Source organism: Nomascus leucogenys, chromosome 13, assembly GCF_006542625.1.
Source record: "Nomascus leucogenys isolate Asia chromosome 13, Asia_NLE_v1, whole genome shotgun sequence".
In the NCBI taxonomy this organism is placed as follows: domain Eukaryota; kingdom Metazoa; phylum Chordata; class Mammalia; order Primates; family Hylobatidae; genus Nomascus; species Nomascus leucogenys.
The window spans coordinates 84,066,934-84,093,018 of NC_044393.1; the positions used below are offsets into that span (position 1 = coordinate 84,066,934).

Here is a 26,085-nt window from a genome sequence, read left to right on the forward strand (position 1 = left end):
GGTGAGGACCATTTTCCAGTTGAGTCTATTTGGGAAACTTTGAGTTTCCTGGATCTGGATCTCATATGTCTCCCCAGACTTGGGAAGTTTTCAGCTATTATTTCAAGAAATTGGTTTTCTACACCTTTCCCTTCTCTTCTCCTTCTCGAACTCCCATGATATGAATATTTGTTTGCTTAATGGTATCCCATATGTCTTGCAGGTTTTCTTCACTGTTTTTCATTCTTTTTTTTTTCCTCTGAGTATTTCAGACTACCTGTCTTTTAAGTTCAGAGATTCTTTCTTCTGCTTAAGTCTGCCATCAAAGCTCTTTATTGTAATTTTTATTTCATTCATTGAATGTTTCAGCTGTGATATTTCTTTTTATTATATCTATTTATGTTGAACTTCTTATTCACATTATGAACTGTTTTCCTAATTTCACTGAATTATCTGTCTGTATTTTCTTGTATCTCATTGAGTTTCCTCAATTTCTCATTGAATTCTTTTTCCAGCAATTTGTTGATTTCCTTTTCATGGGAGTCTGTTATTAGAAAGTTATTATGGCTCTTTAGTGGTGTCATATTTCCTTGCTTTTTAGTGTTGCTTGTGTCCCTGCATTGATGCCTGTGCATCTGGTGGAATGATTGTCCCTTCCAAACTTTCCAGAGTGGCTTTTGTAGGGAGACTTTCACCTGCAGCTGGGTTTCTGTGTGCCATTTGGGAAGGATGTGCTGACTTGTTTCTGGATAGGTGCAGTGGTATAGTCTCCATGAAGTTTCGTCTGTGTTCAACATAAGCAATAACTGTGGTTGCCTCAGTGGTATAGGCTGTAGAGGTTTGTGGCAGCAGCAGCAAAGGTTGTTCATCTCTTCACTGTCAAGGGCTTTTGAGGTCTTCCTATTTTTGTTTTCCCCATACTGGGGAGACTTAGCTAAAGAGATCCCTCTTGTTGTCAGGACTGATACAACCTACAAGCAGCTGCAGTGGTGTAGGGTTCCAGGTGTAGGTGCTTGGAGTGATTGTGGGACCAGGGTCTTAGACTCAAGGACTCATGAAACTATTGTGGTATCTGGGTCTTCCAGTGCATGTTCACTCTCTATGGTAGAGTTGGATGTAGGTTCCCCCACAGAGCCAGGATCTGTGAATCTGAGGCATCCCATGGGGCCAGGTTGTAGCTGTGATTCTACTCCTAAGCTGGACTCAGCACTGGCCTGACTCTGGGGAGGAAGGAGCACTCTGAAAGTTTGGGCCCAGCAGGCAGGATATGGCTGCAATTCAGGAACCTGAGGCAATAGGACTCAGTGATAACCCAGATTCCAGTGGATGAAGCATTGTGTAGTAGTGACTTTAGACCCTGGAATAGTGAGGGTCAGTATATCACAGACTCTGTGAAGCCAGGTGCATTGCCAGCAAGTACCCCAGAGTGGTGAAGTACAGCTGTCATCTGGGCCCTAGAGGGCCCAGCAGAGTAATGACTCCATTTTCCAGGGAGGGGGTATCTCAGCAGCTCAGACTCTAAGGGGCTAGTTCAACTCTAGGGAAACAGAATACTCTAGTTGTTTGGCCTGTAGGGTGGGGCGTCTCAGCTCAGCCACTCCTATTTCCTTGGGACACAGGGTACTGCGTCAGCTCAGTCCTGGGATGCACAGCTGCTCAGCTCAACCAGGGCACTGATCCTCCAAGGGGAAATGTACTGCTACAGCCCAGGGCTGGGGGCTGTGACTATTCTGGGTGGCCCAGGCACCATTTCCCTGGGATGCAGGGCACTACTCCAGCTTAGGTACTGGGGTACGTGACCACTCTGAGTGACCAAGGCACCATTTCCTGGGATACAGGGTACTGCTTTAACTTAGGCACTGGGGAGGCATGACTACACTGAGCAGCCAAGGTACTGTTTTCCCAGGAGGTAGGGTACCACCTAAGCTCCATCCTAAGGGTGAAAGGGGAGGGAGAGTGTGACAGCTTCATTTGAGTTTCAGAGAGCTCAGTTTGAGGATGTTGGACCACCAGCCCTGAGGTGTTTCCATAGCAGCCTAGTCTCAGGGATGAAGGGGAGCTATAGCTACTCACCCCTGGTGCAAGACATACTTCTGCTGTAGTTCCAGTTCCAAGATGACAGCTCCTTCTCTGGGGGGAGCACAGCTAGTGGAGTCCAGGCAGCTCCTTCAGCTGTGAGGAAGGACTGTGCCTGTAAGGAATGCAGGGGACCCCAGTGGTGAAGTCAATAGGCATCCAATGTGTTGATGGAGGTTGCTGGGATCCTCTTGCTTTCTCTTCCTTGCTGTAGGAAGAAGTTCCTCCTGATTCCCAGCTGATCGTGGTTGGAGGATGGGGTGGTAGAGTCCTGGTGTTTCCTTCCATTTTCTATATGGCCTTCCCTAGTTTCTGCACTCACCAGGGTTTCTGTTACTCCTCTCATGCACTCTGGTGCTCTCCCTTAGTTATTTTCATTAAAACATATAGTTGCCCCTGAGTACATGTGGGGGATTTGTTCCAGGACCCGCATGTATACCAAAATCTACACATACTCAAGTCCCACAGTCAGCCCTGTACCCACATTTTCAAAAAATTGACCCTTGATGTACATGGGTTTCACATCCTTTGAATACAGTATTTTTGATTATGTTTGGTTGAAAAATATCTGTGTATAAGTGGATCCACACAATTCAAACCTGTGTTGTTCACAGGTCAAGTGTAATTGTTTATTCATTGTTCTTTTTGAGGGCTGTGAACTAAGGTCGTCTAGTCAGCCATCTTGCTGACATTGCTCTGAGAAATGAAATTTTTTTTTGACAACTTCTAGCTGCAGCATAGAAATCAAGTTCTTTAACATGACATGAAAGACTTCCAGTGATCCTCTGACCCTGACATTTACAAAGATGATCTTGTTGCCTCAACATATATCAGTCTTCTCACCTCCTTGCTTCTGCTCATACTGACTTCACTGCCTGAAATATACTTCTCCCTCTCTTCAACTAGACTAGCTACTCATCATTTAAGGCATCAGCACCAAGGTTTAATAAGATTCAAACAGTTCCTTAAAATAAGAGTGAGATAGATTGAGTCACAGTTATGCACAAGTTGGTCTGCAGGCTCAGAGAAGGGAATCTAATCCACCTGGAAATCTGCGAGAATGATTTCTTAAAGAATTTAATCCTTAAATCATGATGTAGTCTTAACTGAGAAGTTAGGCATGTAGGGTGGAGAGGAAAATCACTTCCTTGACTTCTTAAAAGACTATTGTCAATGGTTCTGTGATCTTATATGTAAATGCTTTCCTTACTTGTAATGTAATATATCTGGGATGGAGAGAACTCATTCAGAGCCTTATGATTTCTCTCATCTCTTCCAATATTTATTCTCCTCTTTCCAGTTAGAGGAAAACTCTGTTTAATAGAAAAGAGGAAAGTAACTTACGAGCTGAGGAACTCTGCTCTTTGTCATCCATAAGTATTACAAAATAATTCCGGAAGTATAAATCTGAACATTCATTGGTATATTTTTATTCTGAATATAGCTACATAAAATTTTGTTGTCAACATTTTTTTCAAATCTTAGTTTATTTGAGGTTTAATCATCCTGAAACTATTCTATGGTTTATCCACTCTCTTACATTCAACCTTTGTTACATAATCTTTCCATTGTTGTTCATGTTATTTTAAAAATCTGATGTTTCTCTGCTTCCCAGAAGTCCCAACTTGTAATAGTAAGTGGTTGTGCTAGATACTTGGGTACAATGGGAAATAAAATATAACAGAGTGGGTGACAAGTAAATAGACATAGTAATATGAAACAAATACTACTTATTGTGTTATGGGGTTACATCAGAGTTGTTTGTGGGTAGGAGCAAATCAGCAAAGGTTTCTCAGAAAAGGTAATGTTAAGATTTCAAGCACCAAATAAATTGAACTTTTTTTTTAACCAACTTCTATATCTATTAAGAATTAGAATGAAAAAGTAAGACAAAATACTAGCAAACCAAAAGGGATTATACACAATGACCAAATAGGATTTATCCCAGAAATGCAAGGTTAGTTTAACATATGAAATTATGAAAATTAAACAATATAATATACCATGTTAATAGAATATAAAGAAAAAGGCATACGGTCATCTCAATAGATACAGAAAAAGTATCTGGCAAAATCCAACATTCTTTCATTATTAAAAAAGAGACACTCAACAAATTAGGAAAGATAGAATCTTTCTCTACCAAAAAAAAAAAGCCATCTTCAAAAATCCTGCAGCTAATGTCATAGTTGGTAGTGCAAGACTAAATGCTTTTCTCCCTGAGACCTGAAACAAGACAGGGATATTCACTCTCAACACTTCTATTCAACATTATAATGAAGGCTTAGGCCGGGCAATAAGGCAAGAAAAAAAATAAAAGGCATCCAAATTAGAAAGAAAAAAGTGAAGCCATCTCTATTTGTAGGATATATGTTCTTGTATATAGAAAATCTGAAGGAACACACACACACATCCACACGCCACACTATTAGCACTAATAAATGAGTTCAGCAAGGTTGCAGGATAAAAGATCAATAGGCAAAAATCAGTTGTAATGAATGAACTGTATGGTATGTGAATTACATCTCAAAAACCTGTTATGAAAATCCATTGTACCTCTATACACTAGCAGTGAACATTTAAAAAATGAAATTAAGAAAACAATTCCATTTACATTAGCATCAAGAAGAACAAAATACTTAGGAATAAATTTTACAAAAGAAGTACAAGACTTATAAACTGAAAACTACAAAAAACACAGTTGAGCTATATTAAAGAAGCTCTAAATAAATGGCAAGATAACTCTGGTCATGGATCAGAAGATTTAATATTGCTAGATGGCAATACTCCTCAAATTGACAGATTCAGTGCAATCCCTATCAAAATGTCAGCTACCTTTTGTGCAGAAACTAACAAACCAAATCTGAAATTTATACAGAAATGCAAGGGACCCAGAATAACCAAAGCAATTTTGATAAAGAACAATGTTTGAGGATTCCTGATTTCAAAACTGACTACCAAGCTATAGTAATCGAGACTGTGCGGTACTGGCCTAAGGGTAAACATATAGATAAATGAAATAGGATTGAAAATATGTAAATAAACCTTTATATATATTTCAATTGATTTTTCAACAAAGATGCCAGGACAATTGGATGGGGAAAAAAATAGTCTTTTCAGCAAATGGTACTGGGAAAACTGGATATCCACATGCAAAAGAATGAAGTTGGCCCTGTTCCTTATACCATACACTAAAAATAATAGAAAATGGATCATAGAAACAAATGTAGGAGTTTAAAACTACTCTTAGAAGAAAATATAGACTTACTATTTAAACAGATAGTAAGGGGCCTTCTTATTTTAGCTCCAACATGAATAATGCTTGAAAGTCAACATTCCTGTCCTTACAACAAAAAAAAAAAGCTGCACAAACTAAAAATCAGCAACTTACTGGATCCATCAGAGAACTGAGGCTGACAAGTAAACCACCACCCTGAAATCTGAAGAGACAGAGGAATCCAGGGAGTCACTACTGAGATCTGCTTGTCTGAGGCAGAAGCTGCTAGAATCATAAACTGGTAGGAACACTTAAACAGTGATTTTAACAAATTGCCAGAGGCTGAGTGCACACTAGCTTGAAAGTGAGAAACTCCTGGTGGCCACAGTCTTGTATGGAGCTTCATTTTCGTGGACTTATCTTCAGGAATCCCACCAGGTACTCATAGAGCCGAGAAAGACCTCTTAGTTGCTCTGGAAAGGGGAGAAGAAGAGTAAACACTGTGAAATACACCCAGAGCATTCTCCGTAACAAGGGCCTACTCTCTTAGGGTGTTAACTCTAAAAGGAGAAAATCAATAGGTTAGAGACAAATGAAGCATTTATTCAGAATAGGAATTGCAACCTGGGTAGTAGTCAGAGACCATACCACCCAAGAGGAGCAAGAGGCCTTACATTTATAGGAATTTATTCAGATTATATAAGTTGTTTGTCAGATTTTTCATTGGTTTACCAAACAAAGAAGGCTTTAATCATTAGTAGAATGGTGCATTTGCATCAGTTGGCAAGGAAAAACTATATACAGAATCCCTTAAAGACTGGGATCAGTTTCCTTGTATTGTTGAGAGCTCAGATGTTTGCAAAGGAACTTGGTTTTCATAGCTCCCTTGTTGGTCTCACAGTTCATCAGCAGTTCAATATGGAGTCAGTAACCCAAGATAGAGTCACTGATGTTAAGCCTGGAACTCTGCTAAGTTCACAAGGTGAACAGACTTTACCAGAACCTTATCCTATTTTCAAGGAGGGATATTTCTGCACCTCCAGCCTCCTCTAGTCTTCCTGTCTCACTGGAGGGTTGCAGGAAGAAAAGCTAAGAAACCCTTACTAAGGTCACAGCCCAGGAACACAGGCCCACTTAGACTGAGATTTAAAAATAAGTTTATAGGATACTTCCTCTCCCCCATACCTTACCACCACACCAACATGACTCCAGTATAATAACAGTGGTTTACAGCTGATAAAGCAGCAAGAAAGACAGATTCTATCTGATAAGTCGTTCTTCGGAAATCCTAAAGACAACAGGAGAGACAAAAACAAATATCCTAGAGGAATTCCAAGCCTTTGATACCAGTGGCTACAGCAAACATTAAACAGTCCAATTCCTTGTCAGATTAATATAAAACCCCATAGTAAAGGCCTATTCACTTCAGTTTTTGTTACCCACTGTCCTGTGACCAACAAAAGATTTTAAAGCATTTTAAAAGGCAAGAAAATACAAAAGCCATATGTTATCTTTGCTTTCAGTTCCCCAAAATAGAAAACGGAAGCAACACTGTTTTTCGTGCTAATTGGATACATCATAGATTATCCACCATTCAAAGTCACTGTCACTTTTTTTCCCCTTGACTGCTGATGTTGGCAACCGTGATTTTTGCTGCTCACAATAATGAATCATCCAGGGGAGCATCACTCTGAGTAGACGGGGGGACTGAAGTGCAACTTAAGTGTGTTGCAATCTGGGGTGCTAACAATTAATCTTTGGACAGGACACGGTGGCTCACGCCTGTAATCCCAGCACTTTGGGAGGCTGAGGCAGGCAGATCACCTGAGGTCAGGAGTTCAAGATCAACCTGGCCAACATGGTGAAACCCTATCTCTACTAAAACTACAAAAATCAGCTAGGTGTAGTAGCACATGCCTGTAGTCCCACTGAGGGAGGAGAGTAGAAACTGAGGCAGGAGAATTGCTTGAACCTGGGAGGCGGAGGTTGCAGTGAGCTGAGATCGTGCCACTGCACTCCAGCCTGGGTGACAGAGACAGACTCTATCTCTCTCTCAAAAAAAAAATTAATCTTTGACTTTACCTGTGAGTTAACTGTTTTGCTTACATTGAGATAGCACTAACTTAATTTCAGTGTTGTGAATATTGGGATCATGTTTCCTAAGAGTTCAGACAATGAAAAGAGAATGAGTATAATACCAATGCCAGCATGGCCCAAACGTCACCAAAAAAGAAAAAGAGGAAAGAAAGAAAGAAAGAAAGAAAGAAAGAAAGAAAGAAAGAAAGAAAGAAAGGAAGGAAGAAAGAGAGAGAGAGAAGGAAGGGAGGGAGGGAGCGAGGAAGGAAGGAAAGAAAGAAAGAGAGATATATATGGCTATTCTTTTAATGACTGGTGGAAGAACATATACCACTAGGAAGATACCCAAAATAGAACATCATCAAAAAAGAAAAAGAGGGAAGAAAGAAGAAAGAAAGAAAGAAAGAAAGAAAGAAAGAAAGAAAGAAAGAAAGAAAGAAAGAAAGAAAAGAAAAGAAAAGAAAAGAAAAGAAAAGAAAAGAAAAGAAAAGAAAAGAAAAGAAGAAAGGAAGGAAGGAAAGAAGGAAGGACATATATGGCTATTCTTTTAATGACTGGTGGAAGAACATATACAACTAGGAAGATACCCAAAATAGAGCATATGACAAAATATGCAGAAAAGAATCTGGGATTGTGCATCATAAAGGAAAGGATGTGAAAGCACATATGAAGACTGAATCTCAGGAGTCCTGGAAGAGAAAAGCAAGTACTTCTAAATCAATTGAAAGTGTTTTTATGACCTAAGAAGATACCAATGCTCAGTTGAACATAATAGCTGGTGAATTCGCTTGGGCATACCACACAAATGAATGCTTATCACATCAACAAATGAATGCTTATCACATCATTCATTCCCTTGATTGCTTGATGAAACAAAGTAAAATTACATTTCCTGGTTCAGAGGTTACGACTAAAATATCCCATCGGTCAACAAAGGGAAAATTTTGTAAAAGATGTATTGGCCTCTTAAAGGGTAGAGCTCATTTTGTCAGATCTTACCAACAATAATGTTTTCTACAGTGTATCAAGTGATACACTGAATCATGGCAACAAAAGAAAAAATCCCCATGGCTTTTAGGTACTTTGATTTGAAAAGTGAGGTTTCAAATAATCTTGACTTCTATGAATATTTTAATGAAACCAAAGAAAACATAAAAACAAATATTGCTAGCTAATATTTTGTCCAAATACTAACTAGACTTTGCTCGTCAATCTGCATTATTGGCAGTGAAAATGTAAATTTTGGCATGTTTCATTCAGTCTGTGAACTTCTTATCAAAGAAAATGAAAAGATCTTACCCACTAAATGTCTTCCACACGTTGTACTGTGAAGGGTATGATTTGCTAGCCTGTGACATTGAGGCTTTTGTAATAAAAGTTTGGGGTCACTTTTTAATTTCCTGAAAACATACAGAAGCACTGAATGAGACTTCTGACTTTATGGAAATGGAAGAAGATATCCTCCTTAGATATGTACCTGAGTTATTTCATATTATATGTAGGTTGTGACAAAGACATGTATGGTAAAAAATGACATTTGGGAGGAAATAAGACTGACTCAGAACTCAAAAATATGTCACCAGAAAGGAGCACACAAGTTACACAGTACTAAAATTATAATTTATTTGTAATCTATGCTCAGTTAAAGTTCAGATTACCTCAGTGCTTTAAAAACATTTTCCCTGAGAAAGAGAAGTTTAACTTATAATGACATTCAATGTGCTTTATATAATCTATAAACAGGATATTTTAGATATGGAGACCCTACATGACAAATTTGTAGATGCAAAGGGCCTAAATGACAAACAGCTAGTCTACCAAAATAGGTCTATAGATACAAAGTGAGTGGACAGTTTGGAAAAGCTGGAAACTAATTCCTACAAGTCTAAATACCCACCGTTGCTAATAAGTAAAGTATAAATACAGTCATCCCTTGGTATCATGGAAGATTGGTTCCAGGATCTCCTACAGATACCAAAATCTGCATATGCTCAAGTCCTGCTGTAAAATGGCATAGTGTTTGCATATAACCTATGCATATCCTCCAGTATGCTTTAAATCATCTCTAGATTACTTATAATACCTGACACAATGTGAATGCTATGTAAAAAGTTGTAAGACTGTATTGTTTAGGGAATGATGACAAGGAAAAAAGTCTGCACGTGTTTGGTACAGATGCATTTTTTTCCTAAATATTTTCCATCCTCAGTTGGTTAAATCCACGGATGTGGAGCCCACACAAACAATGCCAACTGTATTCCATGCTGAAAACATTTTTGTTGACAGGATATCTAACTTGGTGTCATTGCATTGGAATGATACCAGGAGCAGTGTAATGTGGGCTTGATAAGAGCAGATCTGAAAGTCAAAGGGAATTTGGCATTCAAGTGAGAATACACTGTTTAATCACTGCATCAAAGAAAGATATCTCAAAGGCTGCAGGCAGTTCAGAGAAGTATTATTGGAAAAAGAAACAGGAAAAGCAAAAATATCCTACTTTATCATGGGACACTAAGAAATATGTCATTGTTAGTTTTTAATAAATATTTACATTGATCTTTTAAAAGGTCTTATCTAGAACCTAAGAATATACAATAATAATATGACATATAAAACTTAAATATCCACTAAAGAGCTAAAATCTGTATCAGAGGAAACATTATAAAAATATTACTTTTCTCACACATACTATTAATCTGTTCTACTATTACTACTAACTGCCACTGTTAACTAGTCCTGTTGTTGTTTTGCCTAATCACCTGTATGTAACAGCAAAGCAAATAATACAGAATAATAAAAATGTTAAACATTTATTTTCATATTTCATTTTAAAACAATATGTGTACGTAATTATTATATATTAGACTATTTTTTGGTCTGGTATATCTGTGTCCTAGATTGGCTCTCTAAAAATGTTGGTCACCTTAGTGTACCTGTCACTGTCTTTCATAGATCCTAACATAGATAAATTCAGTTCTGAAATGTTTAACACTTATTAGATAGGTTAGGTATTTATACTGTTTGCTGTTCTCTTGAAACAGTTTAATTTAAAGGCTTCCAGGGGAAATATGTATGCATATATTTTGTGTGTCTGAATGAAACAATGGTAGGTTAACTGAAGATAAGCTCAATTAAACTAGCCATTAAATACATGGATGAAGTAATTGTCAAGAAAGCTAAAAATTAAGTTTTATTGATTTTTAAAACCTGACTTCAGATATTTTATGGTATATTCTCTTTTTTAGTGAAAATACCTGAACGAGCCCCTTCTTGGCTTCTAAAAAAGTATTTGAGGTAGGAGAACTGTACTTGATTTCTTCTACCTGACTACCTTACACCTTTTCCTCTGTCTTATAAGATTTTGATTTTGAATTAAAGCAACAGGTAAAAGTGACTTTTTGGATAATCATTGCTAATCAGATGTCTCCTCATATTCTACATAGTATCTGTGACTAGGTCAGTTTTATACATAGTGCCCCACAAGATGTGTTTTAGCAGGTTCTGAGAAGATTTCGCTATCCCCAGACTACTCCAATAGATGCCTTAAAATCTAGTTAGATATTTATTTCTGTGCATTTAGCATTGTATTGTCTGAGTTTCTTTTTTTTTTTTTTTTTTTTTTGAGATGGAGTCTCGGTCTGTCGCCCAGGCTGGAGTGCAGTGGCACAATCTCAGCTCACTGCAAGCTCTGCCTCCCAGGTTCACGCCATTCTCCTGCCTCAGCCTCCCGAGTAGCTGGAACTACAGGCGCCCGCCACCACACCTGGCTAATTTTTGTATTTTTAGTAGAGATGGGGTTTCACCGTGTTAACCAGGATGGTCTCCATCTCCTGACCTCGTGATCTGCCCACCTCGGCTTCCCAAAGAGCTGGGATTACAGGCGTGAGCCACTGCGCCCAGCTGGCGAGTTTCTCTTTAAAAAGAAACACTGGTGGCATAAGATAATTATCTAGCACTTTAGAATGAATGACAATCAGATGTTTTACTATCCATTGTGGCAACTGGAGCACTGGTCATGGGGGGATAAAACTAATAACTAAAAACTGGAGAAAGAAGAGAATGAGAAGTCAAATATAACAGACAAACTTTATAGTTTTGTCTAAACCAGTAATTATTATATCTCTATCACCCTTGGCAAGTTTCTCCTTACTTAGGAATAATATAAACAACTGTCTGGATGGTGGAATAGGTAACCATAGGTAAGTATTTGAGAACCAACTAGATTTGTACAACAGAGAGACCATGGTATATCCTTTCTTCCTTCCTGGCTTCTCTTCTAAGAACTTAGTTTCTGTTAAATAAAATGGGTTCTGATGAAAGATGTAGACTCTCTTGCCCCAGAAATATAGAAATTTAGGTAAGAGACCAACATGTAAAGCATCTTTGGGCCTACTTTCACTTGGATCTAGAATTGATTATTTTAAACTGACTTAATTTTTAAAAACGTATTATTTATCATGTCTTACGGAAAGAAATCAAATGATATATCAAGACAAAAGAAGGTAATAGAAAAAGTACTGGAGTTAGAAGATGTGAATGCTAGACCCACCTCTGCCCCTTACTAGTTATGTGATCTTGAGCAAATAGCTTAACCTCTCTGATTCCCCTTATGTAACATGGGAATAACATTGGCCATCCTGCCTACATCATGAGACTGATCAGAGCGCCAAGTATGATAATGTATTAAAAGACTTTGCATACCCTGAGGTGTAATATGCAAATATAACATGGCTATTACATTACTCTTACATGAGTAGTTTACTGTTGACAATGAAATCAGAGGACCCAATTTTTTTCATCTCCCAAAGTATGACTCGGAGTCATAGCAAAGACCAACACAAACATTTTTTAGAAATCAGTGAGAGGCCAATCCAGGAAAAAAATTCCCCTCCAGGGAACTGATTTGTATGGAAACTGTTTCAAAGTGACATCCTTGAAGTCTCCTATGGGCAAACAAACTTCTACTTGGACTGAGAAGACAAGGATACCAACAGAAGGTTGTTATTTGTTTTTATTGTTTAAGATTTTCATACATACAAAGATCGTTTTCACTATATCATCATTAACATATCCTATGAAACTTGGATTATGGGAACTACTTTTGTAAAAAGATGAGATTGATAGCTATTTTAGTCCTGTCTGAAAAATACTTACTTTACTTAATTTGTATATGAGTTGAATATAGAATGAAATTATTTCAGTTTAATACAGCCTTTAAAAAAAACTTAATTGCTGTATTCCTAATACCTTCCTGTTACTTGATGCCTTTCATCCTCACCACTACCCGCCAAGAAAATAAAAAGACATTCTGGTAACTTCTGCTTCCTAGACATGGGGTTTTCAGTTGAAAACCATCTTTTACTTCATCACTCTTTAGAGTGGCCCTTAACTAATTGAAGACTAATATAGTTCATAGTTTCTGTCTTGGGATATTTCTATACTGAAGTGTGCTATAGAAGGGCAGAAAAGATTGGCCCAGCCTTGATTCCATCATGGTTGATATGGTTTGCCTGTGTCCCCACCCAAATCTCATCTTGAATTGTAGCTCCGATAATTCCCACATGTTGTGGGAGGGACCCCGTGAGAGATAATTGAATCATGGAGGCGGTGTCCCCCACACTGTCCTCATGATAGTAAATAAGTCTTACGAGATCTGTTGGTTTTATAAGGGGTTTCCCCTTTCGCTTTGCTCTCATTCTCTCTTGCCTGCTTCCATGTAAGACATGCCTTTTGCCTTCCACCATGATCGTGAGGCCTCCCCAGCCACATAGAATCGTGATTCCATTAAACCTCTTTTCCTTTATAAATTACCCAGTCTAGAGTACGTCTTTATCAGCAGCATAAAAACAGACTAATACAATGGTAATTCATGTTCGTTTAAATTATAGTAAGTAAGGCTAAAGTTAAATTCACCTGCTCCAAATCTGTGATTACTTAAATATTATCTGCTGACCTTCAATGGAACATAAAGTTTCTTCATTAGGTCTAAAAATTGGACTACCATGGAAATTATACTTATAATATTTTCTTCTGTTTCTGGAATGAATTGACATTTTTAGTTTACCTTCCCTAAAGTGTTTTATAAAAAACAGTCATTCTATTCATTAATTCTTAAAAAGTGTTAATAATATCAAAGATAACAATATGGAATAATTGGCCAATAAAATTTTATACTCCATTGACATAATCCAAAGCATTGAAAAAATGCATCTCAAAATATGCACCACACTTACTTATGTTCTCAGTATTATGTGGCTATGATAAGCCAGTAGACCATTTCATGAAGGCTTAAATTTTCACCAAGAGTACTTTCAGTATGAGAGAACTTTGGTCGTCTCTCTTGTGGGTTTTTTTGTTTTCATTGCTCTAATGCTTGGAAGGTTTTACCCTATATCCCATCTCCAGATCATAAAATGATGATCTATTTGGCTCTTAAATATTCATATAAAAATTAACCCTAACCCTTGTCTTACACCATAGCAAAAAAATTAACTCAAAATGGATCACAAATCTAAATATCAAAGCTAAAATTATAAAAACTTATAGGAAAAAGCGTGGGAGAGAATCTTTGTGGTTTTAGAATAAGAAAAGACTACTCAAATAGTACTCATAAACACCAATAATAAAAGAAAAACTTGGTTAATGAACTTCATCAAAATCATTCTCTTTAAAAGACGCTGTTAAGAAAATTAAAATGCATGAGACATATTGGAAAAAATTTACCAAATGTACAACCAATAAAGGCCTCGTTTTATACCTATGTCATTTCTTCTTTGAACTTGGTAAACACAAACACAAGACTCCAGCAGAATCCACTCTTCTACTTAGACCATCCGCACCTGGAAATAAGTCATGGCATTCCAGGAATTATTTCTCTTTCTTTGGAACATGCTTCACCTGCATAGATTTTCTGCTTATATTAGCTGTCTATAATCATTTCTTCTAATGCTCTTGGTGGATTCTAAATATTAATCACTGCAGAAAAAAAAATCAAATTATTGAAGCTGAGTGATAGGTTTAAGAGAGAGTTCCTTATACTAGTCTGTCTATATTGGGGAATATAGAAAATGTTTTAAACGAAGTCCAAAAATATACTCTCACAACTGTCAATAATCTGTTCTTGAATCAAACTCTCACGCATATGAGTTAGAGTATGTTTATAGAATATTTCTGGTGTTTCTTTATTTTCTTAATATGCATGCTTTTTTCTTAGGAAAGATTTTCAAAAATCAGCCTACAGGAGTTTTATCTGATCCCTCTGCACTGTATTTAACAGAAAGGCCTTCAAGTTTCTGACATATGGAAACCCATAATCCCTACTGTTTTCTTATGGTAGTCAGTTTCCTCTTTTTCACATTCCATCTCAGTAGGAGACTGAGAGGGGAATAATTAGATATCTGTAGTCACATCATATCTCACTGAAAGTTGGAATCTGGACAGGTATAAATAAGCATAGCCAGGCAGATTGAGAATCTACATTAGCTCAATTCCAAATTTAAGGAATATGGTTACATTTCAGCTCTTGCAACCTCATCCACGTCTCTATCACATTTTCTCCATTCCTTGTGTTGCAATTTTCTTTAACTGCTTCAACTGCTTTTTTTTTTAATGTTAGGATGTTCATAATGGTATTATTTTATTTTTAAACTTTTAAGTTTGGGCTACATGTGCAGGTTTGTTATATAGGTAAAGTTATGTCATGGGTGTTTGTTGTACAGATTATTTCATCACCCCAGTACCCAACAGATACTTTTTCTGATCCTCTCCCTCCTCCTGCCCTTCACCCTCAAGTAGGCCCCAGTGTCTGTTGTTCTCCTCTTTGTGTCCATGTGTTCTCATAATTTGGCTCCCACTTATAAGTGATAACATGTGATATTTGGTTTCCTGTTCCTGTGCTAGTTTGCTAAGGATAATGGCCTCCACCTCCATCCATGTTCCTGCATAGGACATGATCTCATTCTTTTCATGGCTACATAGTATTCCATGGTGTATGTGTACCACATTTTCTTTATTCAGTCCACCATTGATACGCACCTAGGTTGATTCCATGTCTTTGCTATTGTGAATAGTGTTGCAGTGAACATACATATGCATGTATTTTTATGATAAAATGATTTATATTGCTTTGGATATATACCCAGTAATAGAATTACCAGGTTGAGTGGTAATTCTGTTTTGAGCTCCTTAAGGAATCGCCATACTGCTTTCTATAATGGTTGAACTAATCTACACTCCCACCAACAGTGTATAAGATTCCCTTTTTTCTGCAACCTTGCCAGCATTTGTTATTTTTTGACTTTTTAATAATAGTCATTCTGACTGCTGTGAGATGGTATCTCATTGTGGTTTTGATTTGCATTTCTTTAATGATCAGTGATATTGAGCTTCATTTCATATGTTTTTTGGCCACATGTATGTCTTCTTTTGAAAAGTGTTCATATCCTTTGCCCACTTTTTAATGGGGTTGTTTGGTTTTTTTTTCTTGTACATTTGTTTAAGTTCTTTATAGATGCTGGATATTTAGACCTTCGTCAGATGCAAATATTTTCTCCCCACTCTGTAGGCTGCCTGTTTACTCTGTTGATAGTTTCTTTTGCTGTGCAGAAGCTCTTAAGTTTAGATCTCATTTGTCAATTTTTGCTTTTGTTGTGATTGCTTTCGGTGTCTTTGTCATGAAATTTTTGCCAGTTCCTATGTGCAGAATAGTATTGCCTAGGTTGTCTTCCAGGGTTTTTATAGTTTTGGGTTTTATATTCAAGTTTTTTTTTTTTTTTTTTTTTTGAGATGGAGTCTTGCTCTGTCACCCAGGCTGGAGTGCAGTGGTGTAATCTTGGCTCACTGCAACCTCTACCTCCCAGATTCAAGAGATTCTCTTGCCTCAGCCTCCCCAGTAGCTGGGATTACAGGCGCCCACCACCACATCTGGCTAATTTTTGCATTTTTAGTGGAGATGGAGTTTCACCATGTTGGCCAGGCTGGTCTTGAACTCCTGACCTCAGGTGATCCGCCCACCTCAGTCTCCCAAAGTGCTGGGATTACAGGCATGAGCCACCGTGCCCAACCTACATTCAAGTTTTTAATCCATCTTGAGTTGATTTTTGTCTATGGTGTAAGGTAGGGGTCCAGTTTCAATCTTCTGCATATGGCTAGCCAGTTATCCCAGCACCTGTTATTGAATAGCGAATCTTTCCTCATTGCTTGTTTTTGTCAGATTTGTAGAAGATCAGATGGTTGTAGGTGTGCAGCCTTATTTCTGGGCTCTCTATTTGGTTTCATTGGTCTACGTGTCTGTTTTTGTACAGTACCATGCTGTTTTGGTTACTATAGCCCTATAATATAGTTTGAAGTCAGGTAATGTGATGCCTCCAGCTTTGTTCTTTTTGCTTAGGATTGCCTTTGCTATTTGGGCTTTTGTTTGTTTGTTTCCATATGAATTTTACAATAATTTTTTCTGGTTCTGTGAAGAATGTCATTGGTAGTTTGATAGGAATAGCATTGAATCTGTAAAATGCTTTGGACAATATGACAATTTTAATGACATTGATTCTTCTGACCCATGAGCATGGAATGTTCCATTTGTTTATGTCACTTCTGATTTCTTTGAGCAGTGTTTTGTAATTTTCATTGTAGAGATCTTTCACCTCCCTAGTTACCAATATTCCTTGGCATTTTATTCTTTTTGTGGCTATTATGAATGGGATTGTGTTCCTGATTTGGCTCTCAGTTAGGCTGTTGTTGGTATATAGGAATGCCAGTGATTTTTGTACATAGATTTTGTATCCTGAAACTTCCTGAAGTTGTTTGTCAGCTGAAGGAGCTTTTGGGCCAAGACTGAGGTTTTCTAGAATCATGTTGTCTGCAAACAGGCATAGTCTGACTTCCGTTCTTCCTATTTGGATGCTCTTTATTTCTTTCTCTTGCCTGATTGCTGTGGCCAGGTCTTCCAATACTATGTTGAATAGGAGTGGTGAGAGAGGGCATCCTTGTCTTGTGCCAGTATTTAAGGGGAATGCTTCCAGCTTTTGCCCACAGTACGATGTTGGCTGTGGGTATGTCATAGATCTTTTTAGGTATGTTCCTTCAATACTAGTTTATTGAGAGTTTTTAACATGAAGGAATGTTGAATTTTATCAAAAGCCTTTTCTGCATCTATTGAGATAATCACGTGGTTTTGTCTTTATTTCTGTGATGAATCACATTTCTTGATTTGCATATGTTGAACCAAACTTGCATCCCAGGATCATGGTGGATTAGCTTTTTGATGTGCTGCTGGATTTGGTTTGCAAGTATTTTGTTGAGGATTTTTGCATCAATGTTCATCAAGGATATTGGCCTGAAGTTTTCTTTTATTGCTGTGGATCTGCCAGGTTTTGGAATCAGGATAATGCTGGCCTCATAGAATGAGTTGGGGAGGAGTCCCTCTTCCTCAGCTTTTTGAAATACTTTCAGTAGGAATGGTACCAGCTCGTCGTTGTACATCTGATAGAATTCAGCTGTGAATCTGTCTTGTCCTGGGATTTTTTGGATGATAAGCTATTTATTACTGATTTTATTTCAGAGGTCATTATTGAACTGTTCAGGGAATCGATTTCTTCCTGGTTCGGTCTTGGGAGGGTGTATATATCCAGGAATTTATCCATCTCTTCTAGGTTTTCTAGTTTGTGTGCATAGAGATGTTCACAGTAGTCTCTGAGTATTGTTTTTCTGTGGGGTTAGTGGTAACATCCCCTTCATCATTCCTTATTGTGATTCTTTGGATCTTCTCTCTTTTCTTCTTTATTAGTCTAGCTACCAACCTATCTATATTATTGATTTTTTTTTTCAAAAAGCCAACTCCTGAATTAATCGATCTTTTGAATGGTTTTTTCATGTCTCAGTCTCCTCCACTTCAGCTCTGATTTGGGTTGTTTCATGTCTTCTGCTAGCTTTGAAAGTGGTTTGCCCCTGCTTCTCTAGTTACTTTAGTTGTGAGGTTAGGTTGTTAATTTGAGATCTTCCTAACTTTCTGATATGGGCATTTAGTGATATAAATTTCTCTCTTAACACTGCCTTAGCTGTGTCCCAGAGATTCTGGTATGTTATATCTTTGTTCTCATTAATTAAAAAGAGCTTCTTGATTTCTGCCTTAACTTCATTATTTACCCAAAAGTCATTCAGGAGCATGTTGTTTAGTTTCCCTGTAATTGCAAGGTTTTGAGCAAATTTTTTAAATCTTGATTTCTATTTTTATTGTGCTGTGATCTAAGAGTGTGTTGGTTATGATTTCAGTTCTTATGCATTTCCTGAGGATTGTTTTATGTCTGATTGTGTAGTCAATTTTAGAGTATGTACCATATGGCAATGAGAAGAATGTATATTCTGTTGATTTAGGATGGAGAGTTCTGTAGACGTCTTTCAGATCTATTTGGTACAATATTGAATTCACATCCTGAATATCTTTGTGAATTTTCTGCCTTGGTGATCTAATACTGTCAGTGGAGTGTTGAAGTCTCCCACTATTTTGTGTGGGAATCTAAGTCTCATTGTAGGTCTCTAGGAACTTGCTTTATGAATCGGGGTGCTCCTGTGTTGGGTACGTATATATTTAGGATAATAGGTCTTCATGTTGAATTGAACCCTTTACCATTATGTAATGTCTTTATCTTTTTTTTTTTTTAATCTTTGTTGGTTTAAAGTCTTTTTTGTCTGAAATTAGGATTGCAACCCCTGCTTTTTTCTGATTTCCATTTACTTGGTAGATTTTTCTCCATCCCTTTATTTTGAGCCTATGTGTGTCACTGCATGTGAGATGGTTCTCTAGAAGATAGCATACCATTAGATTTTGCTTTTTTTATCCAGCTTGCCACTCTATGCCTTTTAAATGGGGGCATTTAGCCCATTTACATTCAAGATTAGTATTGATATGTGTGGATTTGATCCTGTCATTGTGTTATTAGCTGTTTATTATGCTGGCTGGCTTGTGTGATTGCTTTATAGTGTCACTGGTCTATGTACTTAAGTGTTTTGGCTGGCATTGGTCTTTCCTTTCCATATTTAGTGCCCCTTTCAAGATCTCTTGTAAGGTGGGTCTGGTGGTAATGAACTCCCTCAGCATTTGCTTATCTAAAATGGATCTTATTTCTCCTTCATTGAGGAAGCTTAGTTTGACTGGATGTGGAATTCTGGGTTCAAAATTTTTTTCTTTAAGAATATTGAATATAGGCCCCCAATCTCTTCTGGCTTGTAGGGTTTCTGCTGAGAGGTCAGCTGATGGGGTTCCCTTTGTAGATGACCTGCCCTTTCTCTCTACCTGCCTTTAATAGTATTTCATTTCTACCTTGGAAAATCTGATGTTTATATGTCTTGGGAATGATCTTCTTGTGTAGAATCTTGCAGGGGTTTCCTGTATTTTCTGGATTTGACTGATGGCCTCTCTAGCAAAGTTGGGGAAGTTTTCATGGACACTATCCTGAAATGTTTTGCTTTTTCCCTGTCCCTTTCAGGGATGCAAATGATTTGTAAATTTGGCCTCTTTACATAATGCATGTTTCTCAGAGGTTTTGTTCATTCCTTTTTATTCTTAGTTCTCTTTATTTTTATCTGGCTGTCTTAATTCAGAGAGCCAGTCTTCAAGCTCCAAGATTCTTTCCTCAGCTTGGTCTATTCTGCTGTTAATACTTAGGATTGTGTTGTGAAATTCTTGTAGTGTGTTTTATAGCTCTGTGAGATCAGTTAAGTTCCTTTTTATACTGCCTATTTTGTTTGTCAGCTCGTTTATCCATTTTATTGTGATTCTTAGTTTCCGTGGATTGGGTTTTGCCATTCTCCTGAATCTTGATGATCTTTCCTATCCATATTCCGAATTCTATTTCTGTCATTTCAGCCAACTCAGGTTAAGAACCCTTGTTGGAGAACTAATGCAGTCATTTGAAGGACCTAAGACACTTGGGCCATCAAACTGCCAGAATTCTCTCTAGGGCCTGGAGGCAGCACTGGTGAGGGCTGCAAGACAGCAAAGATGACAACCCACCTCTCCCACAGAGAGCTCTGTCCCAGGCAGTTGTAGAGCTGCTATTGGCTCGATAGCCCCAGCAAGGAGTGGCTAAAGACTCAGGCTGGGAGAACATGCCTAGTGAAGAGATACAGGATCAGGGCCCACATAACAAACAGTCTGCCCACTTTCTGTATGGCTGCTGCAGTATGCTGGGGGTCCGCTCCAGTCCCTCGTCACTTCGGATTTTTCAGCACCTGAAGGTACCAACAATGAAGGTCGTGAAACAGCAAAAATGGTGGCCCACCCCTCCCTCTGGGAGCTCTGTCCCAGGGAGGTTTGAAACTGTTGCTGACAGAAAACACTAGCTGGGGTATTTGTACACCTTGGTCAGGAAATTCCTCCCAGTGAAGAGAAATGGGATCCAGTGCCTGTGTGAAAAAGCAGTCTGACCACTTTTATGGAGAGCTGCTGTGCTGCGCCGGGGGACCACTCCAATCCCTAATCACCTCAGACTGTCTAGAGCCTGAAGGCAAAAATGGCTAAGGCTATGAAATAGCAAAGATGGTGGCCCATCCTTTCCCCTGGGAGCTCTATACCAGGGAGGCTCCAAACCACTGCCAGCTAGAAAACACCAGTAAGGGTGACTGGTGACCCTGATTGGGAAGTTCTGCCCATTGAGGAGAAGCAGCATCAGAGACCCATGTGAAAAAGTAGTCTAGCTGCTTTTCTGTAGGGTGGCTGCACCAAAGGCAACAATGGCTAGGGCTGCAAAACAGCAAAGATAGTGGCTCACCCTCCCTCTGGGAGCTCTGTCTCAGGGAGGTGTAACAATGCTACTAGTGGCTGGCCGGAGTTCCAAGCCAGTCCCTCTGGGAGATCCATCTCAGGGAGGTACAACACTGCTACCAGTGGCTGGCTGGAGTTCCGAGCCAGTGGGTCTTATCCTGAGATGTGCTGTGGCAGCAGGATCTGCAGACTGTCACTGCTCAGCCCCCTGGATTCAGCCCCTTTCCTAGGGGTATGTACAGAGATCTAACTTCCCACTTTGCTGGAGTTGCAGCCACTTTTGCTGGGAAACCCGAGTATCTAAAGCTCCTGGGGCTCTGTGTATGCCTGAGCAGCTGCTCTGCCAAGACTCCATGTATCAATAACCTTATGTGTCAGACTGCAGGAATTGGTGGAGTGGGTTCATGAGACCACCTCCTGACCTGGGAGCTGCAAAGATCTGTGGGAGAAGCGTGGGTCTCCAGCATCACTCACTCACCCCTTCCTTCGGCAGGGGAGGCTCTCCTGGCTCTGTGTCGCTCCTGGGTGGGCAGTTGTCTGCCTTGCTTTTCTGTTCTCCATGGGTCAAGTTGTTTTCTTTATGAATCCCAATGTGTGTACCTGGATGTTTCAGTTGAAGGTGTTGTGTTCACTCACTCCTTCAGTTTCTCTCCATGAGAGCGGCAAATGCAAGCTCCATCTAGCCAGCCTCCCAACCACTTTCTTAACAATGTCCTTAAAACTTGTTTTGCCTCCTTTTCCTTTGACTAAGCCAATGCTGAACAACTGTAATTCTAGATGAATCTAACTATCCATCTCTGCCCCTATCTTAGATTACAGAGCCCTGCTGGAGAAAAATTACATTACCAAATGGCACTATACATTCTTGTTTGCACAATTTATATATACATATACTTGATCAGCTACCTCTTCCATTCTCCAAAGTAACTATTCTAAATCTTTTCCTCTCTCTCTCCTACCTAACATCTCCCCTTTACCCTCAGTAGATAACCTCACTTCTTACGTCACATATAAAACAGAAACAAAAACCAGAGAGGCCATCAATAAATTAACTCATCTCAAACATCCTTCCTTCTTGTTTCAAAGAAATAAATATCCCTCTGTTTAAGGTTAATTCATTCAGCAGTGCTCTAGATCCCATGTCCATGAATTTCCTTAGTGACATAACTCTAATTACTGCCCTCTTTCTCACCTTCCTCAAATATAGCCAACATTCATTACCTTCACTTCCTCACTTGTATACTTCTCAACCTACTGCTTGAGAATGTTTCTTCTACTGTTGCCATACCATGAAACGGTTATTTACAAAGCCATACTGACTTCTCTACTGTTGATTATTTCCAGGGCCTTTAAACTATTTCCCTTGATTCATTGAGCTATTTCACAATAGCTATTGTGCATCCCATGTCTCAGTCAGTGTACTGCCGTCATCCAGTTATCTAAGTAATAAACCCAAGATTTATCCTAATGTTGTACACTTCTGTTTTTTGGTCTTTAATAACATTTCACAATAGCTATTGTGAAATAGCTCAATGAATATCTGAGTGTCATATCTGTAACACTACTCTCTCCTGGTTTTACTCCTGTTTCTGTAGCCATTCATGAAACATGTGTTGAAATATGTGAAGAGGAGCCCATGTAGGACATCACCTCTGCCTAAATTTTAAGTGGGCTATTTTACAGTAGTCCATCCTTTGGTCTTTCTCACCACATACTTTATTTCTGAGCACTCTCATCTCTACCTGCAGCTTCAACCAGCAACTGACAACCATCATATTTTTTAATCTTCAGTCTAAGCCTCTCCTGAATTTCATATTCCTCTGCCTACTGGATATCTCTATCTGTTTTTCCCCACAGGCACTTCTATTCAACTTGTCCACTGCCGATCTCTTTCTCCTGCATCCCATGTCTCAGTCAGTGTACTGCCATCATCCAGTTATCTAAGTAATAAACCCAAGACTTATCCTAATGTTGTACACTTCTGTTTTTTGGTCTTTAATAACATGAAGCTCTATCCATTCTACCTCTAAAGATTCTCTTGAATCTGCTCTCTCCATCCTAATGCTACCGCTAATTCCGACCCTCATTTTGCCTCCCTTGAATAACTGCATTAGCCTCCTAATTTGTCTCCCTGCCTTGTGTTTCACTTTTCTTCAACCTTTTGCTTCCCTGGGTCCCAGTGTGATCTTTCAAAAATGCAAACCTGATTTTCTTGCGTAAAATCTTCAATGGCCCCCTGTTTCATTCAAAACACATTTATTTAGCATCTATCAGTCATGAATTATTCCCATCTCAAAGGATCTCTCAAAAGTGTTATTGCAAACAAGGCCTCTAGTTTTGGACCATGTCTTCATACCTACCTGATATCCCAATTATTCTACACCACACTTGTGATTTCCTGAATGTGCCATGTTAGTCCCACATCATAGATCACTCTCCTTCTTTTTTACTTGGCTGACTTGTGTTCATTCATTTACCCCATACCCTTTGCCCCCATCTATAAGTATGGCTATAAGTATATGTATGTAGTGAGTGCCCTGGTTTATCTCTATAGAAGTATATTCTAATAGATACTTTACTTTTTGCTCTCTAGTCCTGATTCTTAACGTATTGAAGGCAGGGACTGTGTTTTTCACATCTATTTACCAAACAAAAATAGTGCCAGATATATAATAAGCATTCACTGAATGTTTATTTTATTATTATTTTTTTTTTGAGATGGAGTATTGCTCTGTCACACAGGCTGGAGTGTAGTGATGCGATCTTGGCTCACTGCAACCTCCGCCTCCTGGGTTCAAGCAATTCCTCTGCCTCAGCCTCCTGAGTAGCTGGGATTACAGCACTCGCCACCATGCCCACTTAATTTTTGTATTTTTAGTAGAGACAGGGTTTCACCCTGTTGGCCAGGCTAGTCTCGAACTCCTAACCTCAAGTAATCCATCTGCCTCAGCCTCCTAAAGTGCTGAGATTACAAGCATGAGCTACCACATCCGGCCTACATTCAGTGAATGTTTATTGAGTGGCCTAAGAATGGCTTATCAAGAAACTATAAATAAGTTCATTTCATTTGCCAATATTGCCAGATATTGTAATCATACATTATCTTTCAGATCTAGCTTAATGCAATGCCTGCTTTATTTATCTTTTTATTTTCCTTTTAAGAATAATTTCTTTACAAAAAACTTATTGTAGAAATTTTCAAACATAAACAAAAGTAGAAATAATAGAATAATTAGTCCACTGATGCCCATTACCTGTCCTCATCAGCATCCTGCTACTCTTGTTTCATCTGTTTTCCCACGACTTTTTTCCTAGAATATTTTAAAATAAATTCTATAAATTATATTATTTTGCGTTACAGTTTAGTGTATATCACTAGATAAACAGTTATTAACAAAGCACAGTGTATGTCTTGCTTTTATTCTAAATGTATTCTACTTTCTCTTATGCTGTCTATGGGCCAATTTAAGCATGACAATCATAAATTATAAGACATTTTTTTAAATGTCTGACTACTAGTCTTCCTTCAGGCTTTACTCAGGGTTCCACCTGCTTCCCAAGTATGTAGACTCTAAATTGTGATAAAATACACATAACAAAATTTACCACCTTAACTATTTTTAAGTGTACAATTCAGTAGTGTTAAGTACAGTCACATTGTGGTGCCATCTCCAGAACTCCTTTTTCTCTTTTACAATTGAAACTTTATGCCTATTCCTCCTCAATTCTCCCTCCCCCCAGCACCTGGAAACCATCCTTCTACTTTTGTATCTATGAATTTGACTGTTCTAGTCAAACAGAATTCTAGTCAATGGAATATTCTAGTCAAATTAGGAAGTGGAGTGAAATATTTGGATGACAAATATGGTGTTTGTCTTTTTCTGTCTAGCTTATTTTATTTTGTATAATGGTCTCAAGGTTTATCAATATTGTAGCATTTGTCAGTATTTCCTTCCTTTTTAAGACTAAATAATATTCCATTGTATGAATATACCTCATTTTGTTAATCCATTCATCAATGAACACGTGTTGCTTACAACTGTTGGCCATTATGAATAATGCTACTATAAATATGAATGTATCTATGTCTCTTTGGGACCCTGCTTTCAATTCTATTGGGGATATAACCAGAAGTGGAATTGCTGGGTCATATGGTAATCCTATTTTTAATTATTGAGGAACCATCATATTGTTTTCCTCAATGTTGTACCATTTTACATTCTTATTAATAATGTGTGAAGGTTCCAATTTTTCTAAATCCTTGCCAACACTTGTTATTTTCTGGAGGTTTTTTTTGATAGCAGCCATCCTAATATGGGGTGAGATAAACATTTTTTAAAATGTTATATTCCAGTGTTTCCATTAACAAAACAATAATTCCTTTGTATCATCTAATAAAGAAGGGATTTCTAACATGCTCTTCCCAGTCTCCCCATATCCCTATACTGCCATTTCCTCAAACTAGAAGCTTTGGAGCCACCATTGACTCCTCTCTTATTCTCTCATCTCACATCCAATTCTTTAGAAAATCCACATTTGTACCCAGAATACTCCCACCCCACTTCTCACCCTTCTAGCCATTTCCACCACCATGGTACAAGCTACCACCATCTCTCCTGGATTGTTTCTGCAGCCTTCCAAGAGATCTCCCTCCTTGTTCACTCTTGTCTCTCTTCAATCTGTTCTCAACTTGGCAACCAGCACAATCTTGTCCAAACAAATCTCAGACTGACACTCCTCTGCTCAATGCCTTCCAATGATTCTCCATCTCACACTCAATAAAAATCAAAGTCCTTCTACTGGCCTATGAGGCCCAACATGAGCTGAGTCCATGTTAGCTACCTGAATTTATCCCTTATAACTTTCCCTTTTGTTCATTCTACTCCACCCACTGATGCATTCTTGGTGTTCTTGAACACACTACTATTCTCCTACCTCAGTAGGGGCCTTTGCCTCGGATTATCTTTCCCCTGAAACCTGC

General features: G+C 38.4%; 1 protein-coding gene across 2 annotated transcripts in view; it reads left to right on the forward strand.

Annotated features, from left to right (window-relative positions):
- LOC100588251 (cytosolic carboxypeptidase 3) overlaps nucleotides 1-26,085 on the forward strand; it is a 116,481-nt gene that overhangs the window by 69,502 nt on the left and 20,894 nt on the right. The window lies entirely within an intron of this gene.